Source organism: Mobula birostris, chromosome 2 (genome assembly GCF_030028105.1).
Source record: "Mobula birostris isolate sMobBir1 chromosome 2, sMobBir1.hap1, whole genome shotgun sequence".
In the NCBI taxonomy this organism is placed as follows: Eukaryota; Metazoa; Chordata; class Chondrichthyes; order Myliobatiformes; family Myliobatidae; genus Mobula; species Mobula birostris.
In genome coordinates, this window is record NC_092371.1 from 71,963,960 (window position 1) to 71,991,892 (window position 27,933).

The 27,933-nt window shown below is 43.5% G+C and overlaps 1 long non-coding RNA gene across 2 annotated transcripts in view; it reads left to right on the forward strand.

Moving 5' to 3' along the window:
• The first annotated feature begins 2,180 nt into the window (after positions 1–2,180).
• Positions 2,181–27,933, forward strand: part of LOC140208532 (uncharacterized) — a 106,551-nt gene continuing 80,798 nt past the window's right edge. For both annotated transcript variants that reach the window (XR_011888811.1, XR_011888810.1), the window contains exon 1: positions 2,181–2,261. This is a non-coding gene — a long non-coding RNA (uncharacterized lncRNA). The remainder of the gene's footprint in view (positions 2,262–27,933) is intronic.

The window sequence follows — 27,933 nt, forward strand, 5'->3', positions numbered from 1 at the left end:
GGAAGTGATGTGGTAACTTTGTGCGTGAGTGAGTCACATGTGCATGTGATGGGACAGCATCATCAAATGTGTGAAAAGGTGCTCGCATGTTAGTTGTTGGTCTGAACTAATATTGTCTCCTGGAGACTATCCCAGGTAGCACCCACCAGCAGTACATGACTGGTTTACAGATTATCTTCAAGTGCACTCTACCAGTCTGTTCTAATGGAAATCACCTTTCTTTTCTTGGCATAGACAAATTAAAATAATAAATGAAGTGCAAACTACAAACATGTTTCTATGGATATGTTTTTTATTTGTGTGATGCTCAGGTTGGAGAGAGTATGTGAAAACTACTGTAGATGTATTGTTTGTAATTGAATGAAGCTTAAGACTCCATTTGATCACAGTCAATTAGACATCTGCAGTTAAAAATAGTTTCCAGGAGACACATGAGACTGCAAAGGCTGGAATCTGGGGGAAAAGCCAAACCACTGGAGGATCACATCAGGTCGAACATCTGTGGGCAGAAAGCAATTGTTGATGTTTCAGGCCAAGACAACGCATCAGGACTGAAAGTAGAGAGGGAAGATAGCCAGTATAAAAGAGGAGAAGGGGAGGGAGGACTCATGTGCTGTTGGGTGGTAGGTGGACCAGGGAGGGATGAGATACAATAAGCAGAGGGAACCAGGTGAGAGAGGGTAGAATTGGGAGCTCGAGGCAAGTGGGTGGTAGGTGGGTGCAGACATGAGAAAAAAGGGGGGTCGGGTTGAACAAGGGAGGGCTCAGTGAAGGCGAAGGCAGATGATGGAAGGAGACAAGTGGGGTACAATGGCTATCAATACTGAAATAAGGAAGGCAAGTAATAATAGAAGCATTTGAGGGAGGGATGAATGTCAGATGGAATTAGGTATTGGTGGGGATAAGACTCAAGGAGAAGAGACTCGGAGGATACGTGCATGGGTGATGGGTAAAATGAACAAATAGAAAAAGAATGATGTGTACCAGTAGGAGTGGGAAAGGAATGCAGCAGGTGTAGTTACCTAAACTGGAAAATTTATTGTTCATATCATTAGTCTGTAGACTACCCAGGTAAATAAAAAGGATTTGTTCTTCTAGTCCAGGAGTTCCCAACATGGGGTCCATGGAACCTTTGCTTAGTGGTTTTGGCATAGCAAAGGTGGAAAACCCCTGCTCTAGTCTGAATTGGATCTTATGCTGGCAATGGAGAAGTTAAGGATGAATAAGTCAGTGTGGGAATTGGAAGTAAAGTTCAAATGACATGTAAGTGGGAACTTGAGATGGACTATTGCAGATGGAACACAGGTGTTCTGCAAGTCAACAATTTCTGTTTCTTTTCCTTGACTCTTGTCCTTACTTGCGGAGTAAATGAATGGAGGTTTAGCATTCCACAGGAATGGCTTCATCAGACAATATTCAGAAATTATATGACGACACCAAGCCTTTGTTTCAAAGGAAAGTCACAGTAAACAAAATGGCTGTAGATGCCAGAAATCCAAAAGAAATACAGCAAGGCAACTTTGCAGCTCTAAATATCAGAAACTGTGCAAATAGCAGATCAGTTCTGGTCAGACCACACTTGGAGAATCGTGTTCAGTTCTGGTTGTCTCATTTTAGGAAAGGCATCAAAGATTTAGAGAGGAGATTTAGAGGATGGTACCTGGATTAGAGAGCATGCCTTATGAGGAGAAATTGAGAGAGCTGGGGCATTTCTCTTTGGATGAGAGGTGACTTGATTAAGATGTGTAAGGTGATAAGAAGCAAAGATAGAATGGAGAGCCAACACCTTTTTCCTAGGGTGGAAGGGGCTAATATGCAATTTAATTGGAAGAAAGTATGGGGGATGTCAGAGATAGGTTTTGTTACACAGAGAGTGGTAAGTGCATGAAACATACTGCCAGGGTTAGTGTTAGAGGCTGATACATTAGGAAGATTTAAGAGACTCTCAGATAGGCGCATAGATGAAACAAGGGCTATATGGGAGGGAAGCATTAGATTGATCTTAGAGTAGATAAAAAGGTTGATATTACATTGTGGGCCAAAGGGCCTATACTGTGCTGTAGTGTTCCATGAAATGCTGGGAATGCTGGAGGTCAGAGATAGTTGCTTCTGTAATCTCATTATACAGGGACTTGTCATTGAGTCTAAGGGCACTCTGTCAATATCCTGCTGAGGAGTAGATGCACTTTGTACAACATTACAACAGCTGTAGCTGCTGCACTGTCATTACTGTGATGTGATCACCAACATTCATTTAAAGAGTAAGTTTAAATAATTTTGTTTTTTTTCATTCACTGCATCTTTAGATTTTTAATTAATTGACAATATTTCTAATGTGTTGTCTAAAAACTTTTTTGTTTAAAAAACTTTTTCATTTAAAAAGCTTAAATCAATGTCATTTGATTATTAGAGGCTTTTGGGAACCCAGGGTGTTAGACCTTAGGGTGCAATGTCAGAAGGCCTGGTTGACAGCAACAGCTCAATGTGCTTATGAAATGCTTGTGGGTCACTGAGGACTGATGACAGAATATGAGGTGCTGTTCTTTTAATTTGTTTTTTGTCTTGACCTGGCAGCGGAGGACTCTGTAGCAGACAAATGGGAAAGGAAAATGGAATTAAAGTGGTTGATTATCAAGAGATCTGGCACTCTGAAATGTCCCAAATATAGACATCATCAGAAATTGCTGAAATCGCTATATAATCCAAAAGATTGCAATTCATCCAGTTCCTTGATCTTCATTGCAACAAAATGGGAACAACTGGGGCCTGAGGAGAAATTTTTTCACAACGAGGGTAGTGGGTATATGAGATGAGCTTCAGAGGAAGTGATAGAGGTGGGTACAATTACAATGTTTAAAAGACATTTGGGCAGGTGCTTGGATAGGAAAGGTTTAGAAGGATATTGACCAAATGCCAGAAAATTGGTTTAGCTTAGACATATTGATCAGTATGGATGATTTGGGCTAAATGGATTATTTCCATGCTGTGTCACTCTATAACTCTATCACATGTGAAGATGATGGAGATGTGGTGTAAATCAGCCTTTCAATCCTTTTTTCTCAATTTATTGGCAATCATGTTGAAAGAGATGTTGAACAATGGCTTCTATTATGTCTGCTCTCTCAGGACCTTGTAAAATATACCATTACACAGTGCAAGGTGATTGTTACTCTGTGTCCTAACCAATGGTTATTCTTCAATTAACATGAATCAAAAGCTGGAGGGAGTTTTCAGTGTGTAAATTGACAACCACGTGTCTACATGATGGCAGTGACACAAATTCCCACTAAAGCCTCCCCTTGTTACAGATAACACGTTTGTCCTATTCTTACTTCCCTTTACCTTCTCTAAAACTTAATTTTTTATTTTATTTCTTTCCCGTTCAGATGATGGGTCTCTGATCAGAAACACTAACCCTCTTTCTCCTTCAGTCAATGCTGCCTGACCAGTTGAGTGTTTCCAGTGTTTTTTTTCCCCTCTGCTTCTATCTTTATTTCAGATTTTCAGCTCTGTAGTTTATTTTTTGGTGCCTTTCAACCAAATTACGCCAGCTGGAGTAAAGAATGAGTCACAGTATGATGTACAAATGTTAATTAATGCTGTTTGATTTTATTGGAATTTCTCTGATCAAATTAATTCAGTGCCTGGAAATCACTTTTCACATTCCCATGTTGCTACATGAAGAGATGATGTTCTACTCACTGAAACTGGAACTGTCATCTCTTCTTGACGACTTGGTTGCTGGGGGCAGTATCTCACTGAACTATATAGGGTGACACCATGTTCAATATGCGGCCTGTAATGTTTGCTGAATTCAGCCAGGTGGCAGTAGGGCTATTGAAAATTGTCTTGAGCATTCATGGCCATTGTAATGACCTCAGTACCTGAGGGCATGGTGGGAGAATGAGGGGAAAGTTGGCCAGAATTCCTGCTACTGATTACATCCGTTGAAGACCTGTACACAGTAGGAATGGTGCTCATCCATGGTGGGCTTTCCAATATCAGTTCCTCCAGCTTTCTGTGTGTTTCTTGAGATTCCAGCAGATGCAGTTTCTTGTGCCATTTGATATATGTATCACACCATAAAGCAGAGAAGAGTGAAGTCCTTTGGCAAGTCCTCAAGGCTGGCCAGAATTAAATGAGAAAGCAAGAAAGAAATTCTGAGCAAGAAAAACAATCTGACAGGAAAATGTGGAATTTGCCTGCTCTGCCCAGCTCCCTTTAAAAGTTCATGCCATCTCTTGTAAGACTGCTGGATTTATTCATGTCACACAGCCAGATGTTCACAAGTCAAAGATCTTTTTTAAAAAAAATCATTGCATATGATGATGTTCAATAGTTCCCAACGTCACAGAAAACTCAAGAATAACAAACAATCCATAGTATCTTTACCATGGTTCTGTCTCAGCACAAGTGTATACCAAAATTAAATTCTGAAGTGAAAATATTGCACCTTACAAACACTTGTAGAGCTAAAGAGTCCCAAGACAATACAGTATCGGCACTTAATTGGCCTAATGTGGTCCCTGCAATGATGACAGTGTTTTTAGCTTGTGTGTGCGTGTGTTCATTTCATAAAGAGCATTTAACCTTATTAAATTCTTCAAAGTTGTTAACTTTCTAGTGACAATGTACAATGTGATTTTTTTTCATTTTTACATTAATAAATAGTTTGAATCTCTATGGCTTTCAAACATTCAACATCAAAATGATATTTAATAAGAACATTTCATAGGTTTAAAATCGTTCCTTTGATCCATGTGAGTTTTTTTATTCTCCCTTCAGACATGTTAACGTACAAAATGACACGGAGACACACACATACACACACACACACACACACACACACACACGTGCGCGCACACACACACACACACACACACACACACACACACACACACACACACAAACAGGAATGAACAGCACTAATACCATAGGGAAACCAGATGTCTGATTTCTTCAGACTCCGTGTTCTTGATCTTTATTTTGGTCAAAGGTTTCAATATTTTAAGAGCTGAGTCAACCAAGTCAGTAGCAATTTGTTAGTGTGGTGAGATTTTAAAACATAAAAATGGTCCTAGAGGTTCATTTTTATTTTTGCACAAGAGGAGAGTTGTGTTTATTTTTCTTAAGTTTACTGATACTATTGCCCGAGTTTAACTCTTCTTGGCTCTGGTCCCATCCACCTTTAGTCCAGATGTTACCATGGCAAAACTCTTGGGCAGTATCTAGGCAACAGAAGGGGGGAGGAGTGAATTGGCTGGAAGCCCAAGGCTTCCTAGGGAAAAAGGAGGATGTCTTTTGCTCTCTCCTACTTTTGCTGTGCAATTTCCTCGAATATTTCATTGTTTTTGTAAGTTAACAGCCCCCATTTTAATAGGGTGACATGTCTTTGAAAAATGTGTTGTTCTTACAGATATTGACTTAAGTATCAAAAGTGGAACTAAATCTATTATCATGCTTTTAAGTTCTTTTCATTAAATGGATTGATTCTAATAGTACACATTGATAAGACCTGCTCATATAAGCTAGTTTGATGCAAACATTAACTACAAAGATATTAGAGAGGCTGTTCAGCAATTTTCAATTAAAATTAAACTGCACTTATGAAATAATGTTCTTACACATTGAAGGTTGCCTGCTTTCCGAGCTGCGGCAATTTTTCCATGTGGAAAATACAGCAATGTGCATTTCAAAATCTTTAAGCTAAAGGCACATAATGTACAAGGATGCTGTTTCTGTGCCCATTACTTTCAAGAACTACACAATGTCCCTAAAACCTCACAGATTAACACCACTCATCCTGTAAACTATCAGAACCTCCTGAGTAGAATACAGGCTGTAACTCAGAGAACAAAATCCTTCCCTAGTAACTCACTTTATCCCAGTTAGAACAAGGACAAATTGTATTTTTTTAAATTCAAAATGAGACATATACTCAGTGGCCACTTTATTAGGTACTGTACCTCCTGTGCCGAATAAGATGGCCCCTGAGACTATGTTCATGGTTTCTTGCTGTTGTAGCCCATCCACTTCAAAGTTCAACATGTTGTGCATCAGAGCTAATCTTCTGAATGCTGCTGTTGTAACATGTAGTTATTTGAGTTATTGTTGACTTCCTGTCAGCTTGAGCAAGTCTGACCATTCTCCTCTGAACTCTTTCATTAACAAGATATTTTTGCTCACAAATCTGTCTTTCGCTGGATGTTTTGTTTTGTTTTATGCACCATTCTCTGTAAATGCTAGAGACTGTTGTACATAAAAACCCATGTGATTCGCAGTTTCTGAGATACTCAAGCCGCCCCATCTGCCACCAACAATCATTCCACAGTCAAAGTCATTTAGTTCATATTTCTTCTCCATTCTGAAGTTTGGTCTGAATAACAACTGAACTTCTTGTCCAGGTCTGCATGCTTTTAAGTATTGAGTTGCTGCCACAAGATTGGCTGAATAAATATTTCCATTAATAAGCAGGTGTACATTGTACCTAATAAAGTGGCCAGTGAGTGTAAATTACTTTGTTAATAAAAACATTGGCACTAACAATTCTCCAATTGTTTCTTCTCTAAAGCCATTGTTCTTTGCTGAAGTACTTTCCAAATATTTACTTATTATTTATTTCTAATTATTGAGGTACAGCGCGGAATAAGCCCTTCTGGCCCTTCGAGGCCCGCCGCCCAGCAACCCACCTATTTAACCCTAGTCTAATTACAGGACAATGTATAATGACCAATTAACCTACTAAGACTAACCGGTACATCTTTGGACCTGCGTTGTTGTGATATGAACAATGTCACCAGAGAGACTCAGAAACTAATGGATATAGATGTGTTTTATTCAACAAAAGTGAACAGTGGGCATCATATTGAGACACTGTTGGAGGAAGAGTCCTCTCGACCCAATATTACATGATATTTTTATACGCTAAAGATCGAAGGGTGCAGCAGAACAATGCTTACTTACAATGTACCTACAATACTTCCACTGAATTACATATGGTTTTCAGACACCTCCTTCTTCACATCCACACTCCAGATACCAAAACTGAATGTTAATCCCCACTGACTCTAGCCTGCACTCATACATATGCAGGTGCTTGATGTCTAATTCTTCTGAGCTGCATTTTAAATCCAATCTGTAGTCCATATTCTAATCTGAATATTGGTTGCTGGTGAAACTGATATTTGCTATGTACCCTAACTCCAGAAAATGCTCTAACAATGCAGTCAAGTTCCTTACAGAGAGTGGCATGAATTGAAAACAAATCACTGGTACTGTAAAGCGTTGTACCAACCACTACAGAACTGTGCATCTGCAGATTTTGGCCATCCCCTCTCATCACAGTGATGGAGTCCTCATATTTAAATAAAAATATTCAGAGGCCAAAAGTCCTTTAACCCACTGCCCCAAAATAATCTGCAGTTTAGCAATCTGTTTGAGGAGTATATTAAACTAACCACAAACCCATCCTGACCAATGGCCGTTTAAATCCAAGAACATTAAGTTTTCAAGACCTGACCCAAGCCGAACCATCCAATTATTGGGGTTGAGGTTTATGCACAATCAAAATGTAGTCAAGCAACACACATCAAAGTTGCTGGTGAACGCAGCAGGCCAGGCAGCATCTGTAGGAAGAGGTGCAGTCGACGTTTCAGGCCGAGACCCTTCGTCAGGAATAACTGAAGGAAGAGTGAGTAAGGGATTTGAAAGTTGGAGGGGGAGGGGGAGATCCAAAATGATAGGAGAAGACAGGAGGGGGAGGGATAGAGCCAAGAGCTGGACAGGTGATAGACAAAAGGGGATACGAGAGGATCATGGGACAGGACGTCCGGGAAGAAAGACAAGGGAGGGGGGGACCCAGAGGATGGGCAAGAGGTATCTTTAGAGGGACAGAGGGAGAAAAAGGAGAGTGAGAGAATGAATGTGTGCATAAAAATAAGTAACAGATGGGGTACAAGGGGGAGGTGGGGCCTTAGCGTAAGTTAGAGAAGTCGATGTTCATGCCATCAGGTTGGAGGCTACCCAGACGGAATATAAGGTGTTGTTCCTCCAACCTGAGTGTGGCTTCATCTTTACAGTAGAGGAGGCCGTGGATAGACATGTCAGAATGGGAATGGGATGTGGAATTAAAATGTGTGGCCACTGGGAGATCCTGCTTTCTCTGGCGGACAGAGCGTAGATGTTCAGCAAAGCGGTCTCCCAGTCTGCGTCAGGTCTCGCCAATATATAAAGGGCCACATCGGGAGCACCGGACGCAGTATATCACCCCAGTCGACTCACAGGTGAAGTGTTGCCTCACCTGGAAGGACTGTTTGGGGCCCTGAATGGTGGTAAGGGAGGAAGTGTAAGGGCATGTGTAGCACTTGTTCCGCTTACACGGATAAGTGCCAGGAGGAAGATCAGTGGGGAGGGATGGGGGGGACGAATGGACAAGGGAGTTGCGTAGGGAGCGATCCCTGCGGAATGCAGAGAGGGGGGGGAGGGAAAGATGTGCTTAGTGGTGGGATCCCGTTGGAGGTGGCGGAAGTTACAGAGAATAATATGTTGGACCCGGAGGCTGGTGGGGTGGTAGGTGAGGACCAGGGGAACCCTATTCCTAGTGGGGTGGTGGGAGGATGTAGTCATTCAGTTTTAGAATTTGTCCAAGACTTCCCACCAATATATGGTTATATTGTAAAATCTTGAGGGTGAGAGTAAGATTCAGCATCAAAATCATGTTTATTACCTGTGTCATATGTCGTGAAATTTGTTGTTTTGTGGCAGCAGTACAGTGAAACATATAAAAATACTATAAATTACAATAAAAAATTATGAAAAATAAATAAGGTGCAAAATGAAAGCAGAGTCGTGAGGTAGTGTTCATAGATTCATTATTTGTTCAGAAATCTGATGGTAGAAGGTAAAAATCTCTTTCTAGAATATCCAGAGTGGGTCTTCAGGCTCCTGTACCTTCTCATCGATGGGGACAACGAGAAGAGGGCCTGCCCTGGACAGTGAGGGTTCTCAATGATGGATGCTGCTTTCTAGAGGATGGATGCCCTTTTTGAAGATATCCTTGATGGTAGGGAGGCTAGTGACCCTGATGGACACTACAACACTCTGCAGCTTTTTCCAATCTTGTACATTGGTGTCTCCATACCAGGTAGTGATGCAACCAGTCAGAATGGTCTCCATCGTACATCTGTAGAAATTTTCTAAAGTGTTTGGTGACATGCCAAATATCCTCAAACTCCTAATGAAATATAGCTGTTGGCAGCCTTCTTCATTATTCCATCAATATGTTGGGCCCAGGATAATTCTTCAGAGATGTTGACACCCAGGAACTTGAAGCTGCTTCCTGTTTCCACTGCTGACCCCTCAATGAGTTCTGTGAGTGCTCCAAAGTTCCCCTTCTTCAAGTTCTGGGTTTCAAACTTCAACATCATTCGGAAGACCAAAGGATATTAAAGGCAAAAGATTTTGAAGAAGCTTGGAAATTGCCTCTATCAATGTCATTCATTAATGATACCTGAATTTTCCTGATTAGTTGCTAGTTAGAACCGATTCCATCAGGATCCTCCTGAATCTTTCAAGGATCAAGGTTCTACTGTCTTTCTGGTTTCTGCCAGGAAGTGAGTGAAGCTTCCCAACATTTACACTTTCACATCCATGATAACATTATGGTCAGTTTAGTGGGCTCTTCTGCACACCACTGTTGTAATGTGTGGCTATCTGAGTTCCGATCACCTCCCTGCCAGCTTGAACCAGTCTCTGCCAACTTATCTCATTCACAAGGCATTTTTTTTGTCCACCAAACTGCTACTCATTGGATGTCCCTTTTTTGTTTTATGCACCATTCTCTGTAAATTCCAGTGACTTTTGTGTGTGGAAATCGCAGGAGATCAGCAGCTTTGGAGATAATCAAACCACTCTCTCTGGTACTAACAATCATTCCACGGTCGAAGTTACTTAGATCGCATTTCTTCTCCATTCTGAAATTTGGTTTGAACAGTAATTGCACCTCTTGACCACACCTGCATGCTTTTATGCATTTAGTTGTTGCCACACGATTGGCTGATTAGATAGTTGCATTAATGAGCAGGTGTACAGGAGCACATAATAAAGTGGCCACTGAGTGTATGTTAACCTTGAGAGTCAAAACCACTTCCGAACAATGAGTAGGAAAAGGGGAAGAATGTGGCAATTAATAATGGGAACTTTATCTCCAGACATATCTGGGTTCCATCCAAAGTTTTAAGTTTTACATTTTGCTCCCAAGCATTTTCAGTGGAGGATATACTCAGGAAATCTGTGACCTGAATATTTTAAATCTTTCAATTTGGAGAACAATGGAATGGAGATTATAGCCAACTCAGTTCCATTTTACCAATGCATAGTGAGTCTAAATAAAAATAGGAGATGATACTTCTCTTGTAATCTGCAATTCACTGAGGTCTTTAATATAAATTATCCTGACTAAGTGAATTTAGCCCACATTATAGATTATAAATAACCTCAATCAGTCATTTCATAAACACAATAAACCAGAGATATTCCCAACCTATCATGCACAGTAACTCACTAAATAAAACTCATTGACCTAGATTTTTTCATCCGTGCCAAGCTACTGATGAATGGTCCACAGAAGACAGCTGAAACGTCTCAACCCAAGCCAGGCTGCAGGACCGGATGGTGTCAGTACCAGGGTGCTCAAAGCCTGTGCCCCTCAGCTATGTGGAGTACTTCGCCATGTATTCAACCTGAGCCTGAGGCTCCGGAGCATTCCTGTGCTGTGGAAGACGTCCTGCCTCATCCCTGTGCCGAAGACACCGCGCCCCAGTGGCCTCAATGACTACAGACAGGTGGCATTGACCTCCCACATCACGAAGACCCTGGAGAGACTTGTTCTGGAGCTGCTTCAGCCTATGGTCAGCCCACACTTAGATCCCCTCCAGTTCGCCTACCAGCCTCAACTAGGAGTTGAGGATGCCATCGTCTACCTGCTGAACCGTGTCTACGCCCACCTGGACAAGCCAGCGAGCACTGTGAGGGTCATGTTTTTTGACTTCTCCAGTGCTTTCAACACCATCCGCCCTGCTCTGCTGGGGGAGAAGCTGACAGCGATGCAGGTGGATGCTTCTCTGGTATCATGGATTCTTGATTACCTGACTGGCAGACCACAGTGCGTGTGCTTGCAACACTGTGTGACCGACAGAGTGATCGGCAGTACTGGGGCTCCACAGGGGACTGTCTTGTCTCCCTTTCTCTTCACCATTTACACCTTGGACTTCAACTACTGCACAGAGTCTTGTCATCTTCAGAAGTTTTCGGATGACTCTGCCATAGTTGGATGCATCAGCAAGGGAGATGAGGTTGAGTACAGGGCTACGGTAGGAAACTTTGTCACATGGTGTGAGCAGAATTATCTGCAGCTTAATGTGAAAAAGACTAAAGAGCTGGTGGTAGACCTGAGGAGAGCTAAGGTACCGGTGACCCCTGTTTCCATCCAGGGGGTCAGTATGGACATGGTGGAGGATTACAAGTACCTGGGGATATGAATTGACAATAAACTGGACCGGTCAAAGAACACTGAGGCTGTCTACAAGAAGGGTCGGAGCCGTCTCTATTTCCTGAGGAGACTGAGATCCTTTAACATCTGCCAGACGATGCTGAGGATGTTCTACGAGTCTGTGGTGGCCAGTGCTATCATGTTTGCTGTTGTGTGCTGGGGCAGCAGGCTGAGGGTAGCAGACACCAACAGAATCAACAAACTCATTCGTAAGGCCAGTGATGTTGTGGGGATGGAACTGGTCTCTCTCACGGTGGTGTCTGAAAAGAGGATGCTGTCTAAGTTGCATGCCATCTTGGACAATGTCTCCCATCCACTACATAATGTATTGGGTGGGCACAGGAGTACATTCAGCCAGAGACTCATTCCTCCGAGATGCAGCACAGAGAGTCATAGGAAGTCATTCCTGCCTGTGGCCATCAAACTTTACAACTCCTCCCTTGGAGGGTCAGACACCCTGAGTCGATAGACTGGTCCTGGACTTATTTCATAATTTACTGGTGTAATTTACATATTACTATTTAACTATTTATGGTTCTATTACTATTTATTATTTATGGTGCAACTGTAATGAAAACCAATTTCTCCCGGGATCAATAAAGTATGACTATGACTATGACTATGACTATTCACTGATGTACTAAGAACAGATTTAGTTATTTTGCCACTAGGAGTTTGAACTTGGTGAGATCCATAACTGATCAAACCATAAAAGCATAAGATATAGGAGCAGAATTAGGCCATTCCATCATGGCAGATTTATTATCCCTCTCAACCCCCTTCTCTTGCCTTCTTCTTGTAACATTTGACTCCCTTACTAATCAAGGACTTATCAATTGCCACTGTTTGTTTATTTTGAGATACAGTGAAGAATAGACCCACCCAGCCTCTTGAGCCATGCTGCCAGCAATCCCCAATTTTACCCTAGCCTAATCAAAGGACAATTTACAATCAAGAGAAAATCTGCAGATGCTGAAAATCAGAGCAACAGACACAAAATGCTGGAGGAACTCAGCAAGCCAGACAGCATCTATGGAAAAAAAGTACAGTTGACGTTTTGGACCGAAACCCTTCGGCAGGGCTGGAGAAAAAAAGCTGAGGAGTAGATCCCATCTTTTAAAACTGCTGAGTTCCTCCAGCATTTTGTGTGTGATGACAATTTACCACGACCAATTAACCTTGTAACTGGCATGTCTTTGGACTGTGGCAAGAAACTGGGACACCCAGGGGAAACCTATGCAGTCACAGTGTCATCCAGTTCTGATATGGCCCAAGTATGGAATGGCAGACACTGAAGCAGGTCAATTGTTCACAGACTTTAGTGCCAACAGTGTTAAAGGGAAAATAAAACAAGAAATGCGGGGCCGAACAGGGCCGTTAACTAAAACTTTCGAAAGGAAAATGAAGCCTACACTGTGGCTGAAAAGAACAACTAAGAATAAAAAAGAATACCATTAGTCTTCAGAGTTAGTTCACTCGACAGTCCAATTTCTCAGGCAAGGTGGAATACAAGTAGGCAGCAAAGTGTTACCGTGTCCAAGACTCGACAAATACTACGGTGGAATGAATGGAGTTAAATACTACCACAATGAAATAATAATTAGCTGACATGTGCATATTCACAAGTGCAATTGCCATATCTGCTGCGCTGCCGAATCCGTGGTTGTGACACACAGGGAGAATGTATAAACTCCTTACAGCAGATGCCAGAATTGAACTCCAATGCCCTGAGCTGTAATGATGTTACACTAACCACTACACTACTGTGGCACATAATGACTTGATCTCCACTGCTATCTGTGGTAATGAATTCCTCGGATTCACCACTCTCTGGCTAAAGAAATTCCTCCTTATCTCTGTTCTAAAGGACTATCCTTGTATTCTGAGGCTGTGCCCTCTGGTCGTAGAATCTCCACTACAGGAAAATCCTCTCCATGTCCACTCTATATGGGCCTTTCAATTTTCAATAGGTTTCAATGAGATCCCCCATCAATCTTCTAACCTCCAACGAGTATGGGACTAGAGCCATCAAACACTGCGTATATGTTAACCCTTTCATTCCCAGGATCATGTTCATGAACCTCATTAATAAAGGACCCAGCACCATAAATGAAGCATTAAGTTGTATCTTTTGGACCAAATTCCTCCCATAAAACAACAGGAAAATGTTTAGCTGGCCGTCGTAACTATCAAGAATGTTGAACAGTTTTGAATTTCCTAAATGCTGTGGAAGATTAAAAAGTACTCAACAACTGCTAAAAATCAAGCAAGAGAAAATAAAAGTAGAGAAACAATTAAAAATTAAACCCTCAAAACTAAGCATTTTAAATCACTTAAGAATACAAGGCTTTCTACTAAGCTCAATTAATTCAAAAAAATGTAAATTATTGCATACTTAATTTGGCCTCACAGCTGTTCACTCCATTCAAATTATCACATCCCACGTCTATGAAATAAATATAACTAAACCTATGAATATAATCAGAAATTCATGAATTTCATATGGCAAGGGGAAATCTTGCTTATCCAGTCATACCTGGTAACATGCAAGTTACAAAGTGAAAGCATAGGGAATGGATGCCAAATGCTAAACACGTTTTAGTGGTCATTGATGCAAAACCTCTCAGGAATTATCAGAATAAAACATGAGTTTCACATAAAGTTGGAATAAATTTCATACATTAAGCTGACTATTTTTTTTGAATTTGTGAAGCAGGTCATAGATAGAGAAATGAGCAAGTTAAAACAATACCTTTGCTTATGAGAAACAAGGAAGTCACATATTATAATGAGAAGGGTAAACACAATCTATGCTTTTGCTATTTATTAATAATCTGATGTAACAAGGACCTGTTGCACCCAGCATCTGTGTAGTTCCAAATTTGTCCATTGAACCCATGACTGGTTACTGCCACAAGGTAAAGAAAGCTCCAATGTGCTAACTATCAGAGAAAAGCAGAAAAGGATATTTTTTTTTTATTTTATTGAGATACAGTGCCCAGCAACCCACCTATTTAATCCTAGCTTAATGACAGAAAAATTTACAATGACCAATTAACCTCCCAACTGGTATGCCTTTGGACTATGGCAGGAAACTAGTGGACCCGGAGGAAACCCACATGGTCATGGGGAGAATGTACAAACTTTTTACAGATAGCGGAGGTAATTGAACCTAGGTCACTGGTACTATAAAGCTATGTGCTAACCACCACGCTATTGTGCTGCTTCATGATTGCCATGATGAGATGGCATAATATGATGATGAAACACGCATGAGAAGGAAGGAGTTGGCGGAACATAAGTCCATAAGATATAGGAACAGAATTAGGACATTCAGCCCATCGAGTCAGCTCCATTATTCCATCATGGCTGATCCTGGATCCCACTCAACCCTCTACACCGTTCCTGCTTCTGCTCAACGCATGATAGCTTTCTCAACTTTATTGGCTAGGAGAGCTAGACTATTGTACTGGAAGGATCCCAATCCACCTACTGTTGTCTTTTTTTGGCTCTCCTCCGTTATGTCTTGTTTAAGTTTGGGGAAAATAAGGAGTCGGACGTTCGATACATCTTTTAAATTTGAGCAAACTTGGCGACCTTTTATTCAATATTTTCATATGATCTAATTCTTTTTATTTTTCCAGTTATTTTTTTCCTCCATGAAGTTTTAGATTTGATCAGAAGGATTTTCCCCTTTTTTTAAACTGTATCCTCAAAATGGACTGCCCAGTCCCCCTTTTTTTTTGTTTTAGGTTAGTTTAGTAGGTTTTTTTTCCTCAATAACAGGAAATCTTGAGCCTTTTTTTTCTATGAACTGTTAAGAAGAGAAGTGCTTCTTTTCTCTCTTTATATTAGCATAATACTATATATGATTTGACAGTGTATATTCCTTTGTTTGTACTATTATTGAAATATGTATTTGAGATAACCTCTCCTCTGGTTTGTATTTATCCTTATTCTTATAAATCAGTAAAAAAAGATTACATGTTATTGCATTTGTTACATTGATAGCTAGGAGGGCTATTTTGTTGAAGTGGAAGGATACATCCACTCCCACTTTGTCACAATGGTTCTCTCAAGTGATGCTATGCCTTAGTTTGGAGAAAATTAAAAGTTGAACCTTTGAACCTATGTTTGATTTTGAGAAAAGATGGAGTTCATTTGCTCGTTATTATCATTTGAGTTAATTGATAGATTTCCTTCATGATCCAATTGTAAATTTTTGGTACTTTTTTTTCTCTTGCTGGCGGTTTGATGTATATCTTTAGAAGCTTTTTGTATGACGCATGGCTCCGGGGTTGAACACTTAATGGTTTTTCCCCCACTTTTTCTTGCTTAGTAGGGGTTTTTTTTAAATCACCAAAATTTTTTCAATCTTTAAAATAATGTTTTTTTTCTTGAAACATTGCAAGTGTTGCTTACTTCGATGTACTCATGTTAATTTTTGGATAATAATAATAAAAAGATTTTAAAAAAAGAAAAAAGATTGAAAGAGAAACCCTGTACACCTGCCTTCTTGCCATATCCTTTGATGCCCTGATCAATCAGGAAATGATCAACTTCTACCTTAAATGTACCTATGGACTTGGCCTCCACCCAGTTTGTGGCAGAGCATTCTACAGACTTACTACCCTCTGGCTAAAAAACATTTTTCCTTACCTCTGTTCTAAAATGTCATCCCTCAGTTTTGAGAATGTGCCCTCTGGTTCTGGAAAGCCCCACCATAGGAAACATACTCTCTACATCCACCTTATCTAGTCCTTTCAACATTCGGTCAGTTTCCATGAGATCCCCCTGCACTCTTCTAAATTCCAGTGAGTATAGGCCCAAAGGTGCCAAATGCTCCTCATATGTTAATCCCCTTCACTCCAAGCATCATCCTTGTGAACCGCCTCTGGACTCTCTTCAATTACAGCACATCCTTTCTGTGATATGGGGCCCAAAGCTGTTGACAATACTTTAAGTGTGGTCTGACTAGTGTCTTATAAAGGTTCAGCATTATCTCAAGCACAAAATAATCTGCAGATGCTGGAATCAAAGCAATACTCACAATACGCTGGAGGAACTCAGCAGGTTGGGCAGCATACGTGGAAAAGATCGGTCGACGTTTCGGGCCGGAACCCTTCATCAGGACTGTAGAGGAAAGGGGCAGAGACCCTATAAAGAAGGTGGGGGGAGGGTGGGAAGGAGAAGGCTGGTAGGTTCCAGGTGAGAAACCAGTAAAGGGAAAGATAAAGGGGTGGGGGAGGGGAAGCAGGGAGGTGATAGGCAGGAAAGGTGAAGAAGGAATAGGGGAAAACACAATGGATAGTAGAAGGAGGCGGAACCAAGAGGGAGGTGGTAGGCAGCTGGGGGAGGGGGCAGAGTGACATAGGGATAGGAGAAGGGAGGGGGAGGGAATTACCAGAAGTTGGAGAATTCTATGTTCATACCAAGGGGCTAGAGACTTCCTAGACGGTATATGAGGTGTTGCTCCTCCAACCTGAGTTTAGCCTCATCAGGGCAGTAGAGGAGGCCATGTACGGACATATCTGAATGGGAGTGTGAAGCACAGTTGAAGTGGGTGGCTACTGGGAGATCCTATCTGTTTTGGCGGCTCCAGTCCGGACCCCGACCCCTCGGACCTCGACTTCTCAGGTCTTCGGCAGGCTGAAGACCCATCCGCCTCTGACTCTGACCCCGACTGGAACTACGGCCTCCCGGACATGGGCACCAGCCCCCGGCGGGCCATAGACTCACTCGCCTCCAACTTCGACCTCAGCTCTGGGGCCCTGCAGGCTACAGGCTCCGCCACCTCCAGCTCCGGATCCATCTTGGACCGAGATCCCGACCCTCTCCAGACCGGGACTGCTCTTACTGTTGCTGGGTCTTACCACCCGTCTTATTCCACCACTACCCTCTTGCCTCCCCGCAACTCCCAACCTTCTCTCTACCCCCATCACCCCTCCATTCCTCTGATCCCTCATCCTCTCCTAACCCCGCTCCCTGAACATCCCAACCCCGCTCCTCCTCCTGAGACCTCCCACTCTTTATCCTCCTCCGACCCCAGCCCCAACCCTTGCCGTGTCTTCACCATCTCCTCTGACCTTCCCCTTTCTGAGGCAGAACATTCTATCCTTAGCAAGAGCCTCACTTTTGTCCCCCTCCGTCCACACCTCAGTGAGTTCCGTACCCACCATGACGCTGAACTCTTCTTCCGTCGCCTACGTCTCCAAGCCTACTTCTTTGGCAAGAACTCCCCTCCCCCTACTGATGACCCCTTCTCCTGTCTTCAACCCTCCTCTTCCTGGACACCCCGCCCAGGCATTCTACCTGCACTCGATCTTTTTATCTCCAACTGTCGCCGAGACATCAACCGTCTCAACTTCATCACTCCTCTCTCCTGTTCCAACCTCACTCCCTCTGAACGCACTGTCCTCCACTCTCTCCACACTAATCCCAACCTCACCATCAAACCCGCTGACAAAGGTGGTGCTGTGGTAGTCTGGTGGACGGACTTCTACCTCACTGAGGCCAAATGGCAGCTCTCTGACACCTCCTCTTACTTACCCCTGGAACAGGACCCCACCAAAAAACATCAAATCATTGTCTCCCATACCATCACTGCCCTTATCAACTCTGGAGACCTTCCATCCTCCGCCACTAAGCTCATAATTCCCACACCCTATACCGCTCGGTTTTACCTCCTCCCCAAGATCCACAAGCCTGACTGTCCTGGTAGACCCATAGTTTCTGCCTGCTCCTGTCCCACCGAACTTGCATCTGCCTACCTGGACTCCATTTTGTCACCCATAGTTCAGTCTCTCCCCACCTACATCCGGGATACATCCCATGCCCTCCACCTCTTCAATAACTTCCAATTCCCCGGTCCCAACCGCTTCGTTTTCACTATGGATGTCCAATCCCTATACACCTTGTTACGTACCCCGTAACTGGGTTGCCAAACCAGCAGAAATGGATCACTCAGTTGGAGTCTGGATTACTAGAAATAAAAAAGTTTTATTAAAGAAACAAGCAACACAGTACTCTAATCAAAAGGATAATATGTACATACATGTACACAGAATTAAGATAACAGGATCAATCAAGCTCTATCGTTGTCTAGGAGTAAATGACCAGTTTCAAAGTGACGCAAAGTTCAGTTCAATTTAGTTCAGTTCATTTCGCAGTAATCGCTGCCGTGGGAGATGGACAGTGGGGGGAAGGAGAGAGAGAGCAAAACGAATGAATATTCAAAACGGCTTCCACACACAGACCTTCGCAGTCAGCTTTCGGGCGAGCCCTTTGTGATGTCATCTGAGGTCACCGACCGTGACCCCCTCCGTTTCCAGATATGACCGTTTCTCTGCGGTGAACCTGGCACCCAGGCAAGGGTGGACACACACCAGGTTCCCGCCGATCGTGCCTTTCCACCCTGTGCGTCTATGGCTTGATTCCGCGATCAGCCGTCCAAAACTTCCTACCGACTTGTAGGAGACGCACGCTTCCAGGGTCTCGTTACCTCGGGGTGTCGTGTGTGTCGCCTTAGCGAACCTGTCCCTTTTTATCCCCCTGCTGGGGTATCGCCTGTCCATCACTTCAAACAGTTCAGGGTTCAAAGGGGGAGCCGATCTTGACAGCTCTCCTTCCGTTACTCTCTCCCGTCCCTTCATTAACATCTCCAAGTGCTGCTCCATTGTTTTCCTTATCTCTCTCTCTCCTGAAGACAGCTGGCAGACCAACTGCTGATCCCACTGGTGCCAGCCCAGGGCAGCTAACATCTTCATTTATGTGTATTCTTGTCACAACCTCCATTCCCCATGAAGAAGGCCTCAAAGCCCTCCGCTACTTTCTGGATAATAGACCTCACCAATTCCCCACCACCGCTACCCTCCTCCGGTTGGTGGAACTGGTTCTCACACTCAATAACTTCTCCTTTGGCTCTTCCCACTTTCTTCAGACCAAGGGTGTAGCTATGGGAACTCGCTATGCCTGCCTCTTCATTGGTTATGCGGAGCAGTCTGTGCTCCAAACCTATTCTGGTACTGCTCCCCAACTTTTCCTTCGCTACATTGACGACTACATTGGTGCTGCTTCCTGCAGCCATGCTGAGCTCGTCAATTTCATCGACTTTACTTCAAACTTCCACCCAGCCCTCAAATTCACTTGGTCTATCTCGGACACTTCTCTCTCCTTCCTCAATCTCTCGGTCTCCATCTCTGGAGACAGACTGTCCACTGACATCTTCTACAAGCCCACTGACTCTCATAACTACCTCAACTATACCTCTTCCCATCCTGGCACATGCAAAAATGCCATTCCCTATTCCCAGTTCCTCCTTCTCCGCCGCATCTGCTCCGAGGATGAGGTTTTCCATTCCAGGACATCTCAAATGTCCTCTTTCTTTAAGGATCGTGGTTTCCCTTCTACTGTCATCAATGATGCCCTCACCCGCATCCCCTCCATTTCCCGCACTTTGGCTCTTACCCCATCCTCCTGCCACCACAACAGGGACAGAATTCCCGTTGTCCTCACCTATCACCCCACTAGCCTCCGGATCCAACACATTATCCTCCGCAACTTCCGCCACCTTCAACAGGACCCCACCACTAAGCACATCTTTCCCTCTCCGCCCCTCTCCGCTTTCTGCAGGGAACGGTCCCTCCGCGACTCCCTGGTCCACACGTCCATCCCCACGGATCTCCCACCTGGCACTTATCCCTGTAATCGCAAGTGCTACACCTGTTCCTACACCTCCTCTCTTGCCACCATTCAGGGCCCCAAACAGTACTTCCAAGTGAGGCAACACTTCACTTGTGAGTGTGTTGGGGTCATCTATTGCATCCGGCGTTCCCGGTGCGGCCTCCTCTACATTGGTGAAACCCGACGCAGGTTGGGGGACCACTTCGTCGAGCACCTCTGCTCTGTCCGCCAAAACAGACAGGATCTCCCAGTAGCCACCCACTTCAACTCTGCTTCCCACTCCCATTCAGATATGTCCATACATGGCCTCTTCTACTGCATTATGAGGCTAAACTCAGGTTGGAGGAGCAACACCTCATATACCGTCTAGGAAGTCTCTAGCCCCTTGGTATGAACATAGAATTCTCCAACTTCTGGTAATTCCCTCCCCCTCCCTTCCCCTATCCCTATGTCACTCTGCCCCTTCCCCCAGCTGCCTACCACCTCCCTCTTGGTTCCGCCTCCTTCTACTACCCATTGTGTTTTCCCGTATTCTTTCTTCACCTTTCCTGCCCATCCTTTCTTCCCCTCCCCCACCCCTTTATCTTTTCCCTTACTGGTTTTTCACCTGGAACCTACCAGCCTTCTCCTTCCCACTCTCCCCCCACCTTCTTTATAGGGCCTCTGCCCCTTTCCTCTACAGTCCTGACGAAAGGTTCCAGCCTGAAACGTCGACCGATCTTTTCCACGGATGCTGCCCGACCTGCTGAGTTCCTCCAGCGTATAGTGAGTGTCAGCATTATCTCCTTGCTTTTATATTCTATTTCCCTTGAAATAAATGCCAACACTGCATTTGTCTTCTTTACCACAGACTCAATGTGTAAATTAACCTCCTGGGAGTCTTACATGAGGACTCCTAATTCTCTCTGCACCTCTGATGTTTGAACCTTCTCCCCATTTAGATAATAGTCTGCACTATTGTTCCTTTTACCAAAATGCATTATCATACATTTCCTAACACTGTATTCCATCTGCCACTTTTTTGCCCATTCTTCCAATTTGTCTTAGTCCTGTTGCAATCGCATTGCTTCCTCAGCACTACCTACCCCTCCACCTATCTTCATATCATCTGCAAATTTTGCCACAAAGCCATCAATTCCATTATCTAAATCATTGACAAACAATGTGAGAAGTAGCAGTCCCAATACTGACCCCTGAGGAACACCACTAGTTACTGGCAACCTACCTGAAAAAGAACCCTTTATTCCCACTCGCTGCTTCCTACCTGTCAGCCATTATGTTATCGATGCCAGTATCTTTCCTGTAACACCATATGATTTTATCTTGTTAAGCAGCCTCACGTGTGGCACCTTATCAAAGGCCTTTTGAAAATCCAAATGAATGACATTCACTGTCTTTCCTTTGCCCACCCTGCTTGTTACGTCCTCATAGAACTCCAACAGATTTGTCAGGCAAGATTTCCCTTTAAAAAAACCATGCTGACTTTGACTCATTTTATCACTAGTCTCCAAGTACCTCGAAACCTCATTCTTAATAATAGACTCAACACTTTCCTAACCACTGAGGTTAGGCTAACTGGCCTATAATTTCCTCTCTTTTGCCTTCCTCCCTTCTTAAAGAGTGGAGTGACATTTGCAATCATCCAGTCCTCCAGAACCATGTGAGAATCAAGTGACTCTTGAAAGATCATGACCAACGCATCCTTTATCTCTTCAGCAACCTCCGTCAGAACACCAGTGAAACTCAACAGTTCAGGCAGCATCTTACATTAGATTAGATCAGATTCAACTTTATTGTCATTGTGCGGAGTACAGATACAAAGCCAATGAAATGCACTTAGCATCTGACCAGAAATGTAAAGAATAGTGTTATTCACAAAATAACTGTGAATAAAAAAAATGCTACAGCACAAAAATATAAAGGTACTGAGACAATACAATACGAATGCAATACTGCTTAGTGCTGTGATGAGAGGTTCAGCAGTGTCACAGCCTCAGGGAAGAAGCTCTTCCTGTGCCTGCTGGTGCGAGGATGGAGACTCCTGTAGCACCTACCGGATGGGAGGAGAGTAAAAAGTCCATGGTTGGGGTGAGATGCAGCCCTGATAATGCTTTTTGCCCTGCCCAGGCAGCATTTATGGTAGATGTTCTCAATAGTGGGCAATTGGGTGCTGATAATCTGCTGAGCAGTTTTCACCACATGCTGAAATGCTTTGCGGTCCAATACGGGACAATTGCCATACCACACTGAGATGCAGTTGGTGAGTATGCTCTCAATGGTACAGCGGTAAAAGTCCGTCAGTATCCTGGGACAGAGGTGAGCTTTCTTCATGCTCCGCAGGAAATAAAGACGCTGTTGCGCCTTTTTGATCAGGATGGAGGAGTTCAGGGACCAGGTGAGATCCTCGGAAATGTGGACACCAAGGAATTTGAAGCTTGATGCAGGCTCCACTACAGTTCCGTTGATGTAGATGGGGATGTGAGTGTGACTCCTGGCATGCCTGAAGTCCACAAATGATCTCCTTGGTCTTCTGGGTGTTAAGGGCCAGATTGTTGTCGGCACACCACGCAGCCAGGTGCTGGACCTCGTCCCTGTAGGCCGTCTCATCAAACCCTCTGATCAGACCAACCACCGTGGTGTCGTCTGCGAACTTGATTATGGAGTTAGAACCATGTACAGGAATGCAGTCATAGGTGAAAAGGGAGTATAGAAGAGGGCTCAGCACACAGCCTTGAGGCACGCTGGTGTTCAGGGTGAGAGTGGAGGAGGAGAGGTTGTCTAACGTAACTGATCGGAGTCTGTTAGTCAGAAAGTCCAAGGTCCAATTGCAGAGGGATACGCTGATACCAAGCTGGCGAAGTTTGGTGATCAGCTTGGAGGGGATCACAGTATTGAATGCCGAACTAAAGTCAATGAACAGCATTCTGACATAAGAGTTGGGGCTGTCCAGGTGGGTCAGGGCAGAGTGAAGCGCCGTGGAGATGGCATCCTCTGTTGACCTGTGGGTGCGATAGGCAAATTGATGGGGGTCCAGGGTAGAGGGCAGACAGGATTTCAGATGTGATAGAGCCAGTCCCTCAAAGTACTTTGCAATGATGGGGGTGAGTGCAACTGGACGGAAGTCATTCAGGCCCGTGGCAGTGGAATGCTTCGGCACTGGCACGACCGTGGCGATCTTTGAGAGGAAGTGGACAGTTAACATTTTGGACTCCACCTCTTCCTTCTATCTTTTCAATATACTATCTCTCTCCCCTCCTTTTTTTTTATTTCAGAGAAGCATAGAACCTTAGAACATTGCAGCACAGAAAACAGGCCATTCAGCCCTTCTAGTCTGTGCTGAAACTTTATTCCGCTAGTCCCATTGACCTGCACCCAGTCCATAACCCACCACACCTCTCCCATCCATGTATCTATCCAATTTATTCTTAAAACTTCAGAGTGAGCCCACATTTACCACGTCAGATGGCAGCTCGTTCCACACTCCCACCACTCTCTGAATGAAGAAGTTCCCCCAATGATCCCCCAAACCTTTCCCCTTTCACCCTAAAGCCATGTCCTCTCGTATTTATCTCTCCTAATCTAAGTGGAAAGAGCCTATTCACATTTACTCTGTCTATACCCCTCATACTTTTGTAAACCTCCATCAAATCCCCTCTCATTCTTCTACGCTCCAAGAAATAAAGTCCTAACCTGTTCAATCTTTCCTTGTAACTCAACTCCTGAAGACCCGGCAACATCCTAGTAAATCTTCTCTGCACTCTTTCAATCTTATTGATATCCTTCCTATAGTTAGGCGACCAGAACTGCACACAATACACCAAATTTGGCCTCACCAATGTCTTATACAACCTCACCATAACATCCCAACTCCTATACTCAATACTTTGATTTATGAATGCCAGGATGCCAAAAGCCTTCTTTACAACCCTGTCTACCTGTGGCGCCACTTTCAGGGAATTATGTATCTGAACTCCCAGATCCTTTTGTTCATCCACACTCCTCAGTGCCCTACCATTTACTGTGTACATCCTACCTTGATTTGTCCTTCCAAAATGCAACACCTCACACTTGTCTGCACTTGAGGAGGAGAAGGAGAAGATGGTGATGTGACGCAGCTTATGCAGTCACTCCGGTGAATGATATCTGTAATCTGTCAAGTAGGGTGCTGTGCACAATCCTGGTTTGATGGAGACAGATGTGAGAGAACGGAGGAACATCTGGAGAAGCTTTTGAAATGCCTTTTTCGCTGCCGCAGCTATTGTGTGATCCAGAATCTCCGGAGGGGAAGTCCCCGAGTCCTTGGCTTTGCTTGTTGCTTGGTGGCCGGGACAGGGTCAAAGTGCTCGGCAGAGATGGTGCTCGGTGTCGAAGGGCTGGCCGGAGGCTCCAAGTTTTCGGACGGACTCAGAGCCAGCTGTGGTTGGGTGCTTCCAATGCATCGATAGTTGTCGGTGCCTGGAGGTTTATGGCAGGGAGGGTTTCTCCTTCTGCTGCCTGCTATCGGGGACTATCGGGAGTCAATTGGAACTTTGAGAATTCTTTTTACCCGTGCCCATGGTCTGCTCTTTATCAAAATATGGTATTACTTTGCAATGCTGTAACTGTATGTTATAATTATGTCAGTGTTAGTCTTTGGTTTGTCCTGGGTTTTTTTTTGTGATATCACTCTGGAGGAACATTGTATCATTTCTTAATGCATGCATGCATTTCTAAATGACAATAAACGAGGACTGAGTGTCCTCATAATCTAAACTAATCTAATCTAAATTCCATCTGCCATTTTCTGGCCCATTTTCCAGTTGGTCCAGATCCCTCTGCAAGCTTTGAAAGCCTTCCTCCCTGTCCACAATGCCTCCAATCTTAGTGTCATCAGCAAACTTGCTGACCCAGTTTACCACATTATCATCTAGATCATTGACATAGACAACAAACAACAATGGTCCCAGCACAGATCCCTAATGCACACCACTAGTTACAGGCCTCCAGTCTGAGAAGTAATCATCCACTACCACTCTCTGTCTTCTCCCACACAGCTAATTTTGAATCCAGTCTACAACCTCTCAATGGATACCTAGTGTCTGAACCTTCTGAACTAACCTCCCATATGGGACCTTGTCAAAGGCCTTACTAGTCCATGTAGACAACATCCACAGCCTTTCTTTCATCTCTTTCTTGGTAACCTCCTCAAAAAGCTCTACAAGAGGAAGGATCTTGACCCAAAGTATCAACTGTCCATTTCCTTCCACAGAAGTTGCTTGATCCATTGAGTTTCTAAGGCATTAGGCATCTCACATCTGCAATGGTGGGCTTATTTAGACTGTACAAGCAAGAAAAAAAGTGAGTCTGTCTTTAGCCTGCATGGTTAGGTGGACTGAATGAAAGATACCTTCTGAAGGAGCATTTTTAGGTTCTTTTGATTCCACAAAATCATACTTGGACTTTGCTGGAGTTAATGTGGCGAATATTGTCTGCCCAACATAAGGAGAGCTCAAGAGGAAGTTTAGCTAGCTCATCCTTGGCAGGCTGCACATGCTTTGGCTGCAAGTTATCAGGGAGTTAAAGACAGATGTACGGTTGAACAATCCAATTCACCACAAAGCCAGCAGAAATAATTCTACATTAATCCTGGATCCTGAAGCCCTGGATCTCCAAGTCTGAAATCCACTGGGAAAGTTGGAGGCCCATTGCCCATGAATCCATTGAAGGCCCAGGGGCCTGTTCCAGGGTTGAAAGACTGTCTGTGTGTGTGTGGATGATGGATGAGAGGGAGGAAAGAGGGTTGTTTTTGCTATTCTGTTGCTTGTGGTGTCCTTTGGTGTTGTGTCCTTTGTTGTTCTGTTGAATATTGTGGGCATGCTATGTTGGTACCAGGTATGTGGTGACACTTTCAGGCTATCCCCAGCACGTTGTGAGCTTGGGCTGATTGTTTATGCAAATACTTCATTTCACTGTATGTTTCAATGTACATGTGATGAATAAATGAAAGTAGATCTGAATCTTTGTACTGAAACATTGGATTTAACTCGGAGTACATTGTAAGATATTTAACCTATATTTTGCTATAATGACTTTGCCAGTCAATGTACTCTTGAAGTGCATTATACGGTAATGCCATCTAGTCATACCTGAGTAAATGTGCACCAACACAGAGTGAAACCAAAAACTCTAAAGCAGCAGAAGGATAAGAACAGCATACACGAAACTCTTTGAGATAATTACAGAGCTGCTCTTGATCAGTCTTGATGGCCCTTTAGAACAGAGATGAGGACGAATTTATTTAGCCAGAGGGTGTGAATCTGTGGAATTCATTACCAAAGACAGCTGTGGAAGCCAAGTCATTAAAGAGGAGGTTAATAGGTTCTTGATCAGTAAGGGTGTCAAAGGTTATGGGCAGAAGGGCAAAAGAATGAGGTTGAGAGGAATAATAAATAATGGATGGAATGTTGGAGCAGACTTGATGGGCTGAATGCATTTGCACAGATTATTGTCTTTAGCACTCTTCTGTGGATCTTTCATTGAACCTGCTCTAGTTACTGTTCTATAGATTTGCCCACAAGAAAATGAATCTCAGGGTTGTATATGATGACATATACTATATGCACTTTGATTATAAAATTTACTTCGAACTTTGCCATAATTCTGCTGTTACTGTTCTTATGGTTATCTGTATAAAATATGTTGAGTTACTGAACAAAGTTGATAACCCCTCACAGAAAAAGGAAAACTTATTCTGATTCAGCACCGTTAATGCAAGACAGTTAGCAATTGATAACTGTCTTGCATTAACGGTGCTGAATCAGAATAAGTCCTGTTGTTTACAGTTAGCAATTGGAGTATTGCATGAAATAAGGTAATATTGCTGTTTGTTGACTATACCTCAGCATTTAACACCATCATTCCCATGGTCCTGATCGATAAGCTACAGAACCTGGGCCTCTATACCACCCTCTGCAATTGAATCCTCGACTTCCTAACCGGAAGACCGCAATCAGTGCGGATGGGTAATAATATATCTTCCTTGCTAATGGTCAAACAATGGCACATCTCAGGCGTGCGTGCTTAGCCCACTGCTCTATACCCGTGATTGTACTGTTAGATATAGCTCAAAGGCATCTATAAATTTGCTGATGGTACAACCATTGTTGGTAGAATCTCAGATGCAGATGAGAGGGTATATATATCAGCTAGTTGAATGGTATCGTAGCAACGACCTTCCACTCAATGTCAGTAGGACGAAAGAGCCGATTGTGGACTTCAGGAGGACTAAGATGAGGGAACACAAACTAATCCTCATCAAGGGATCAGAAGTGACAAGAGTGAGCAGTTACAAGTTGCTTGATGTCAAGATTTGTGAGGATCTAACCTGGTCCCAACATATCAATGCAGCTATAAAGAAAGTAAGTTAGAGACTATATTTCATGAGGAGTGAAAAATTTGGTTTGTCACCTAAAACACTCAAAAACTTCTATAAATGTACTATGGAGAGCATTCTGACAGGCTGCCTCACTGTCTGGTTTGGTGGTTGTGGGGGAGGCGGGCTACTACTGTACAGAACCAAAAGATGTTACAGAACATTGTAAAATTAGTCAGCTTCTCCTCGAGTAATAGCATCTGTAGTATCCAAGACACCTTCAAGAAGCAGTGCCTCAGAAAGGCAACGTCCATTATTAAGGACCAAATGACTCAGGGCATGCCCTCTTCTC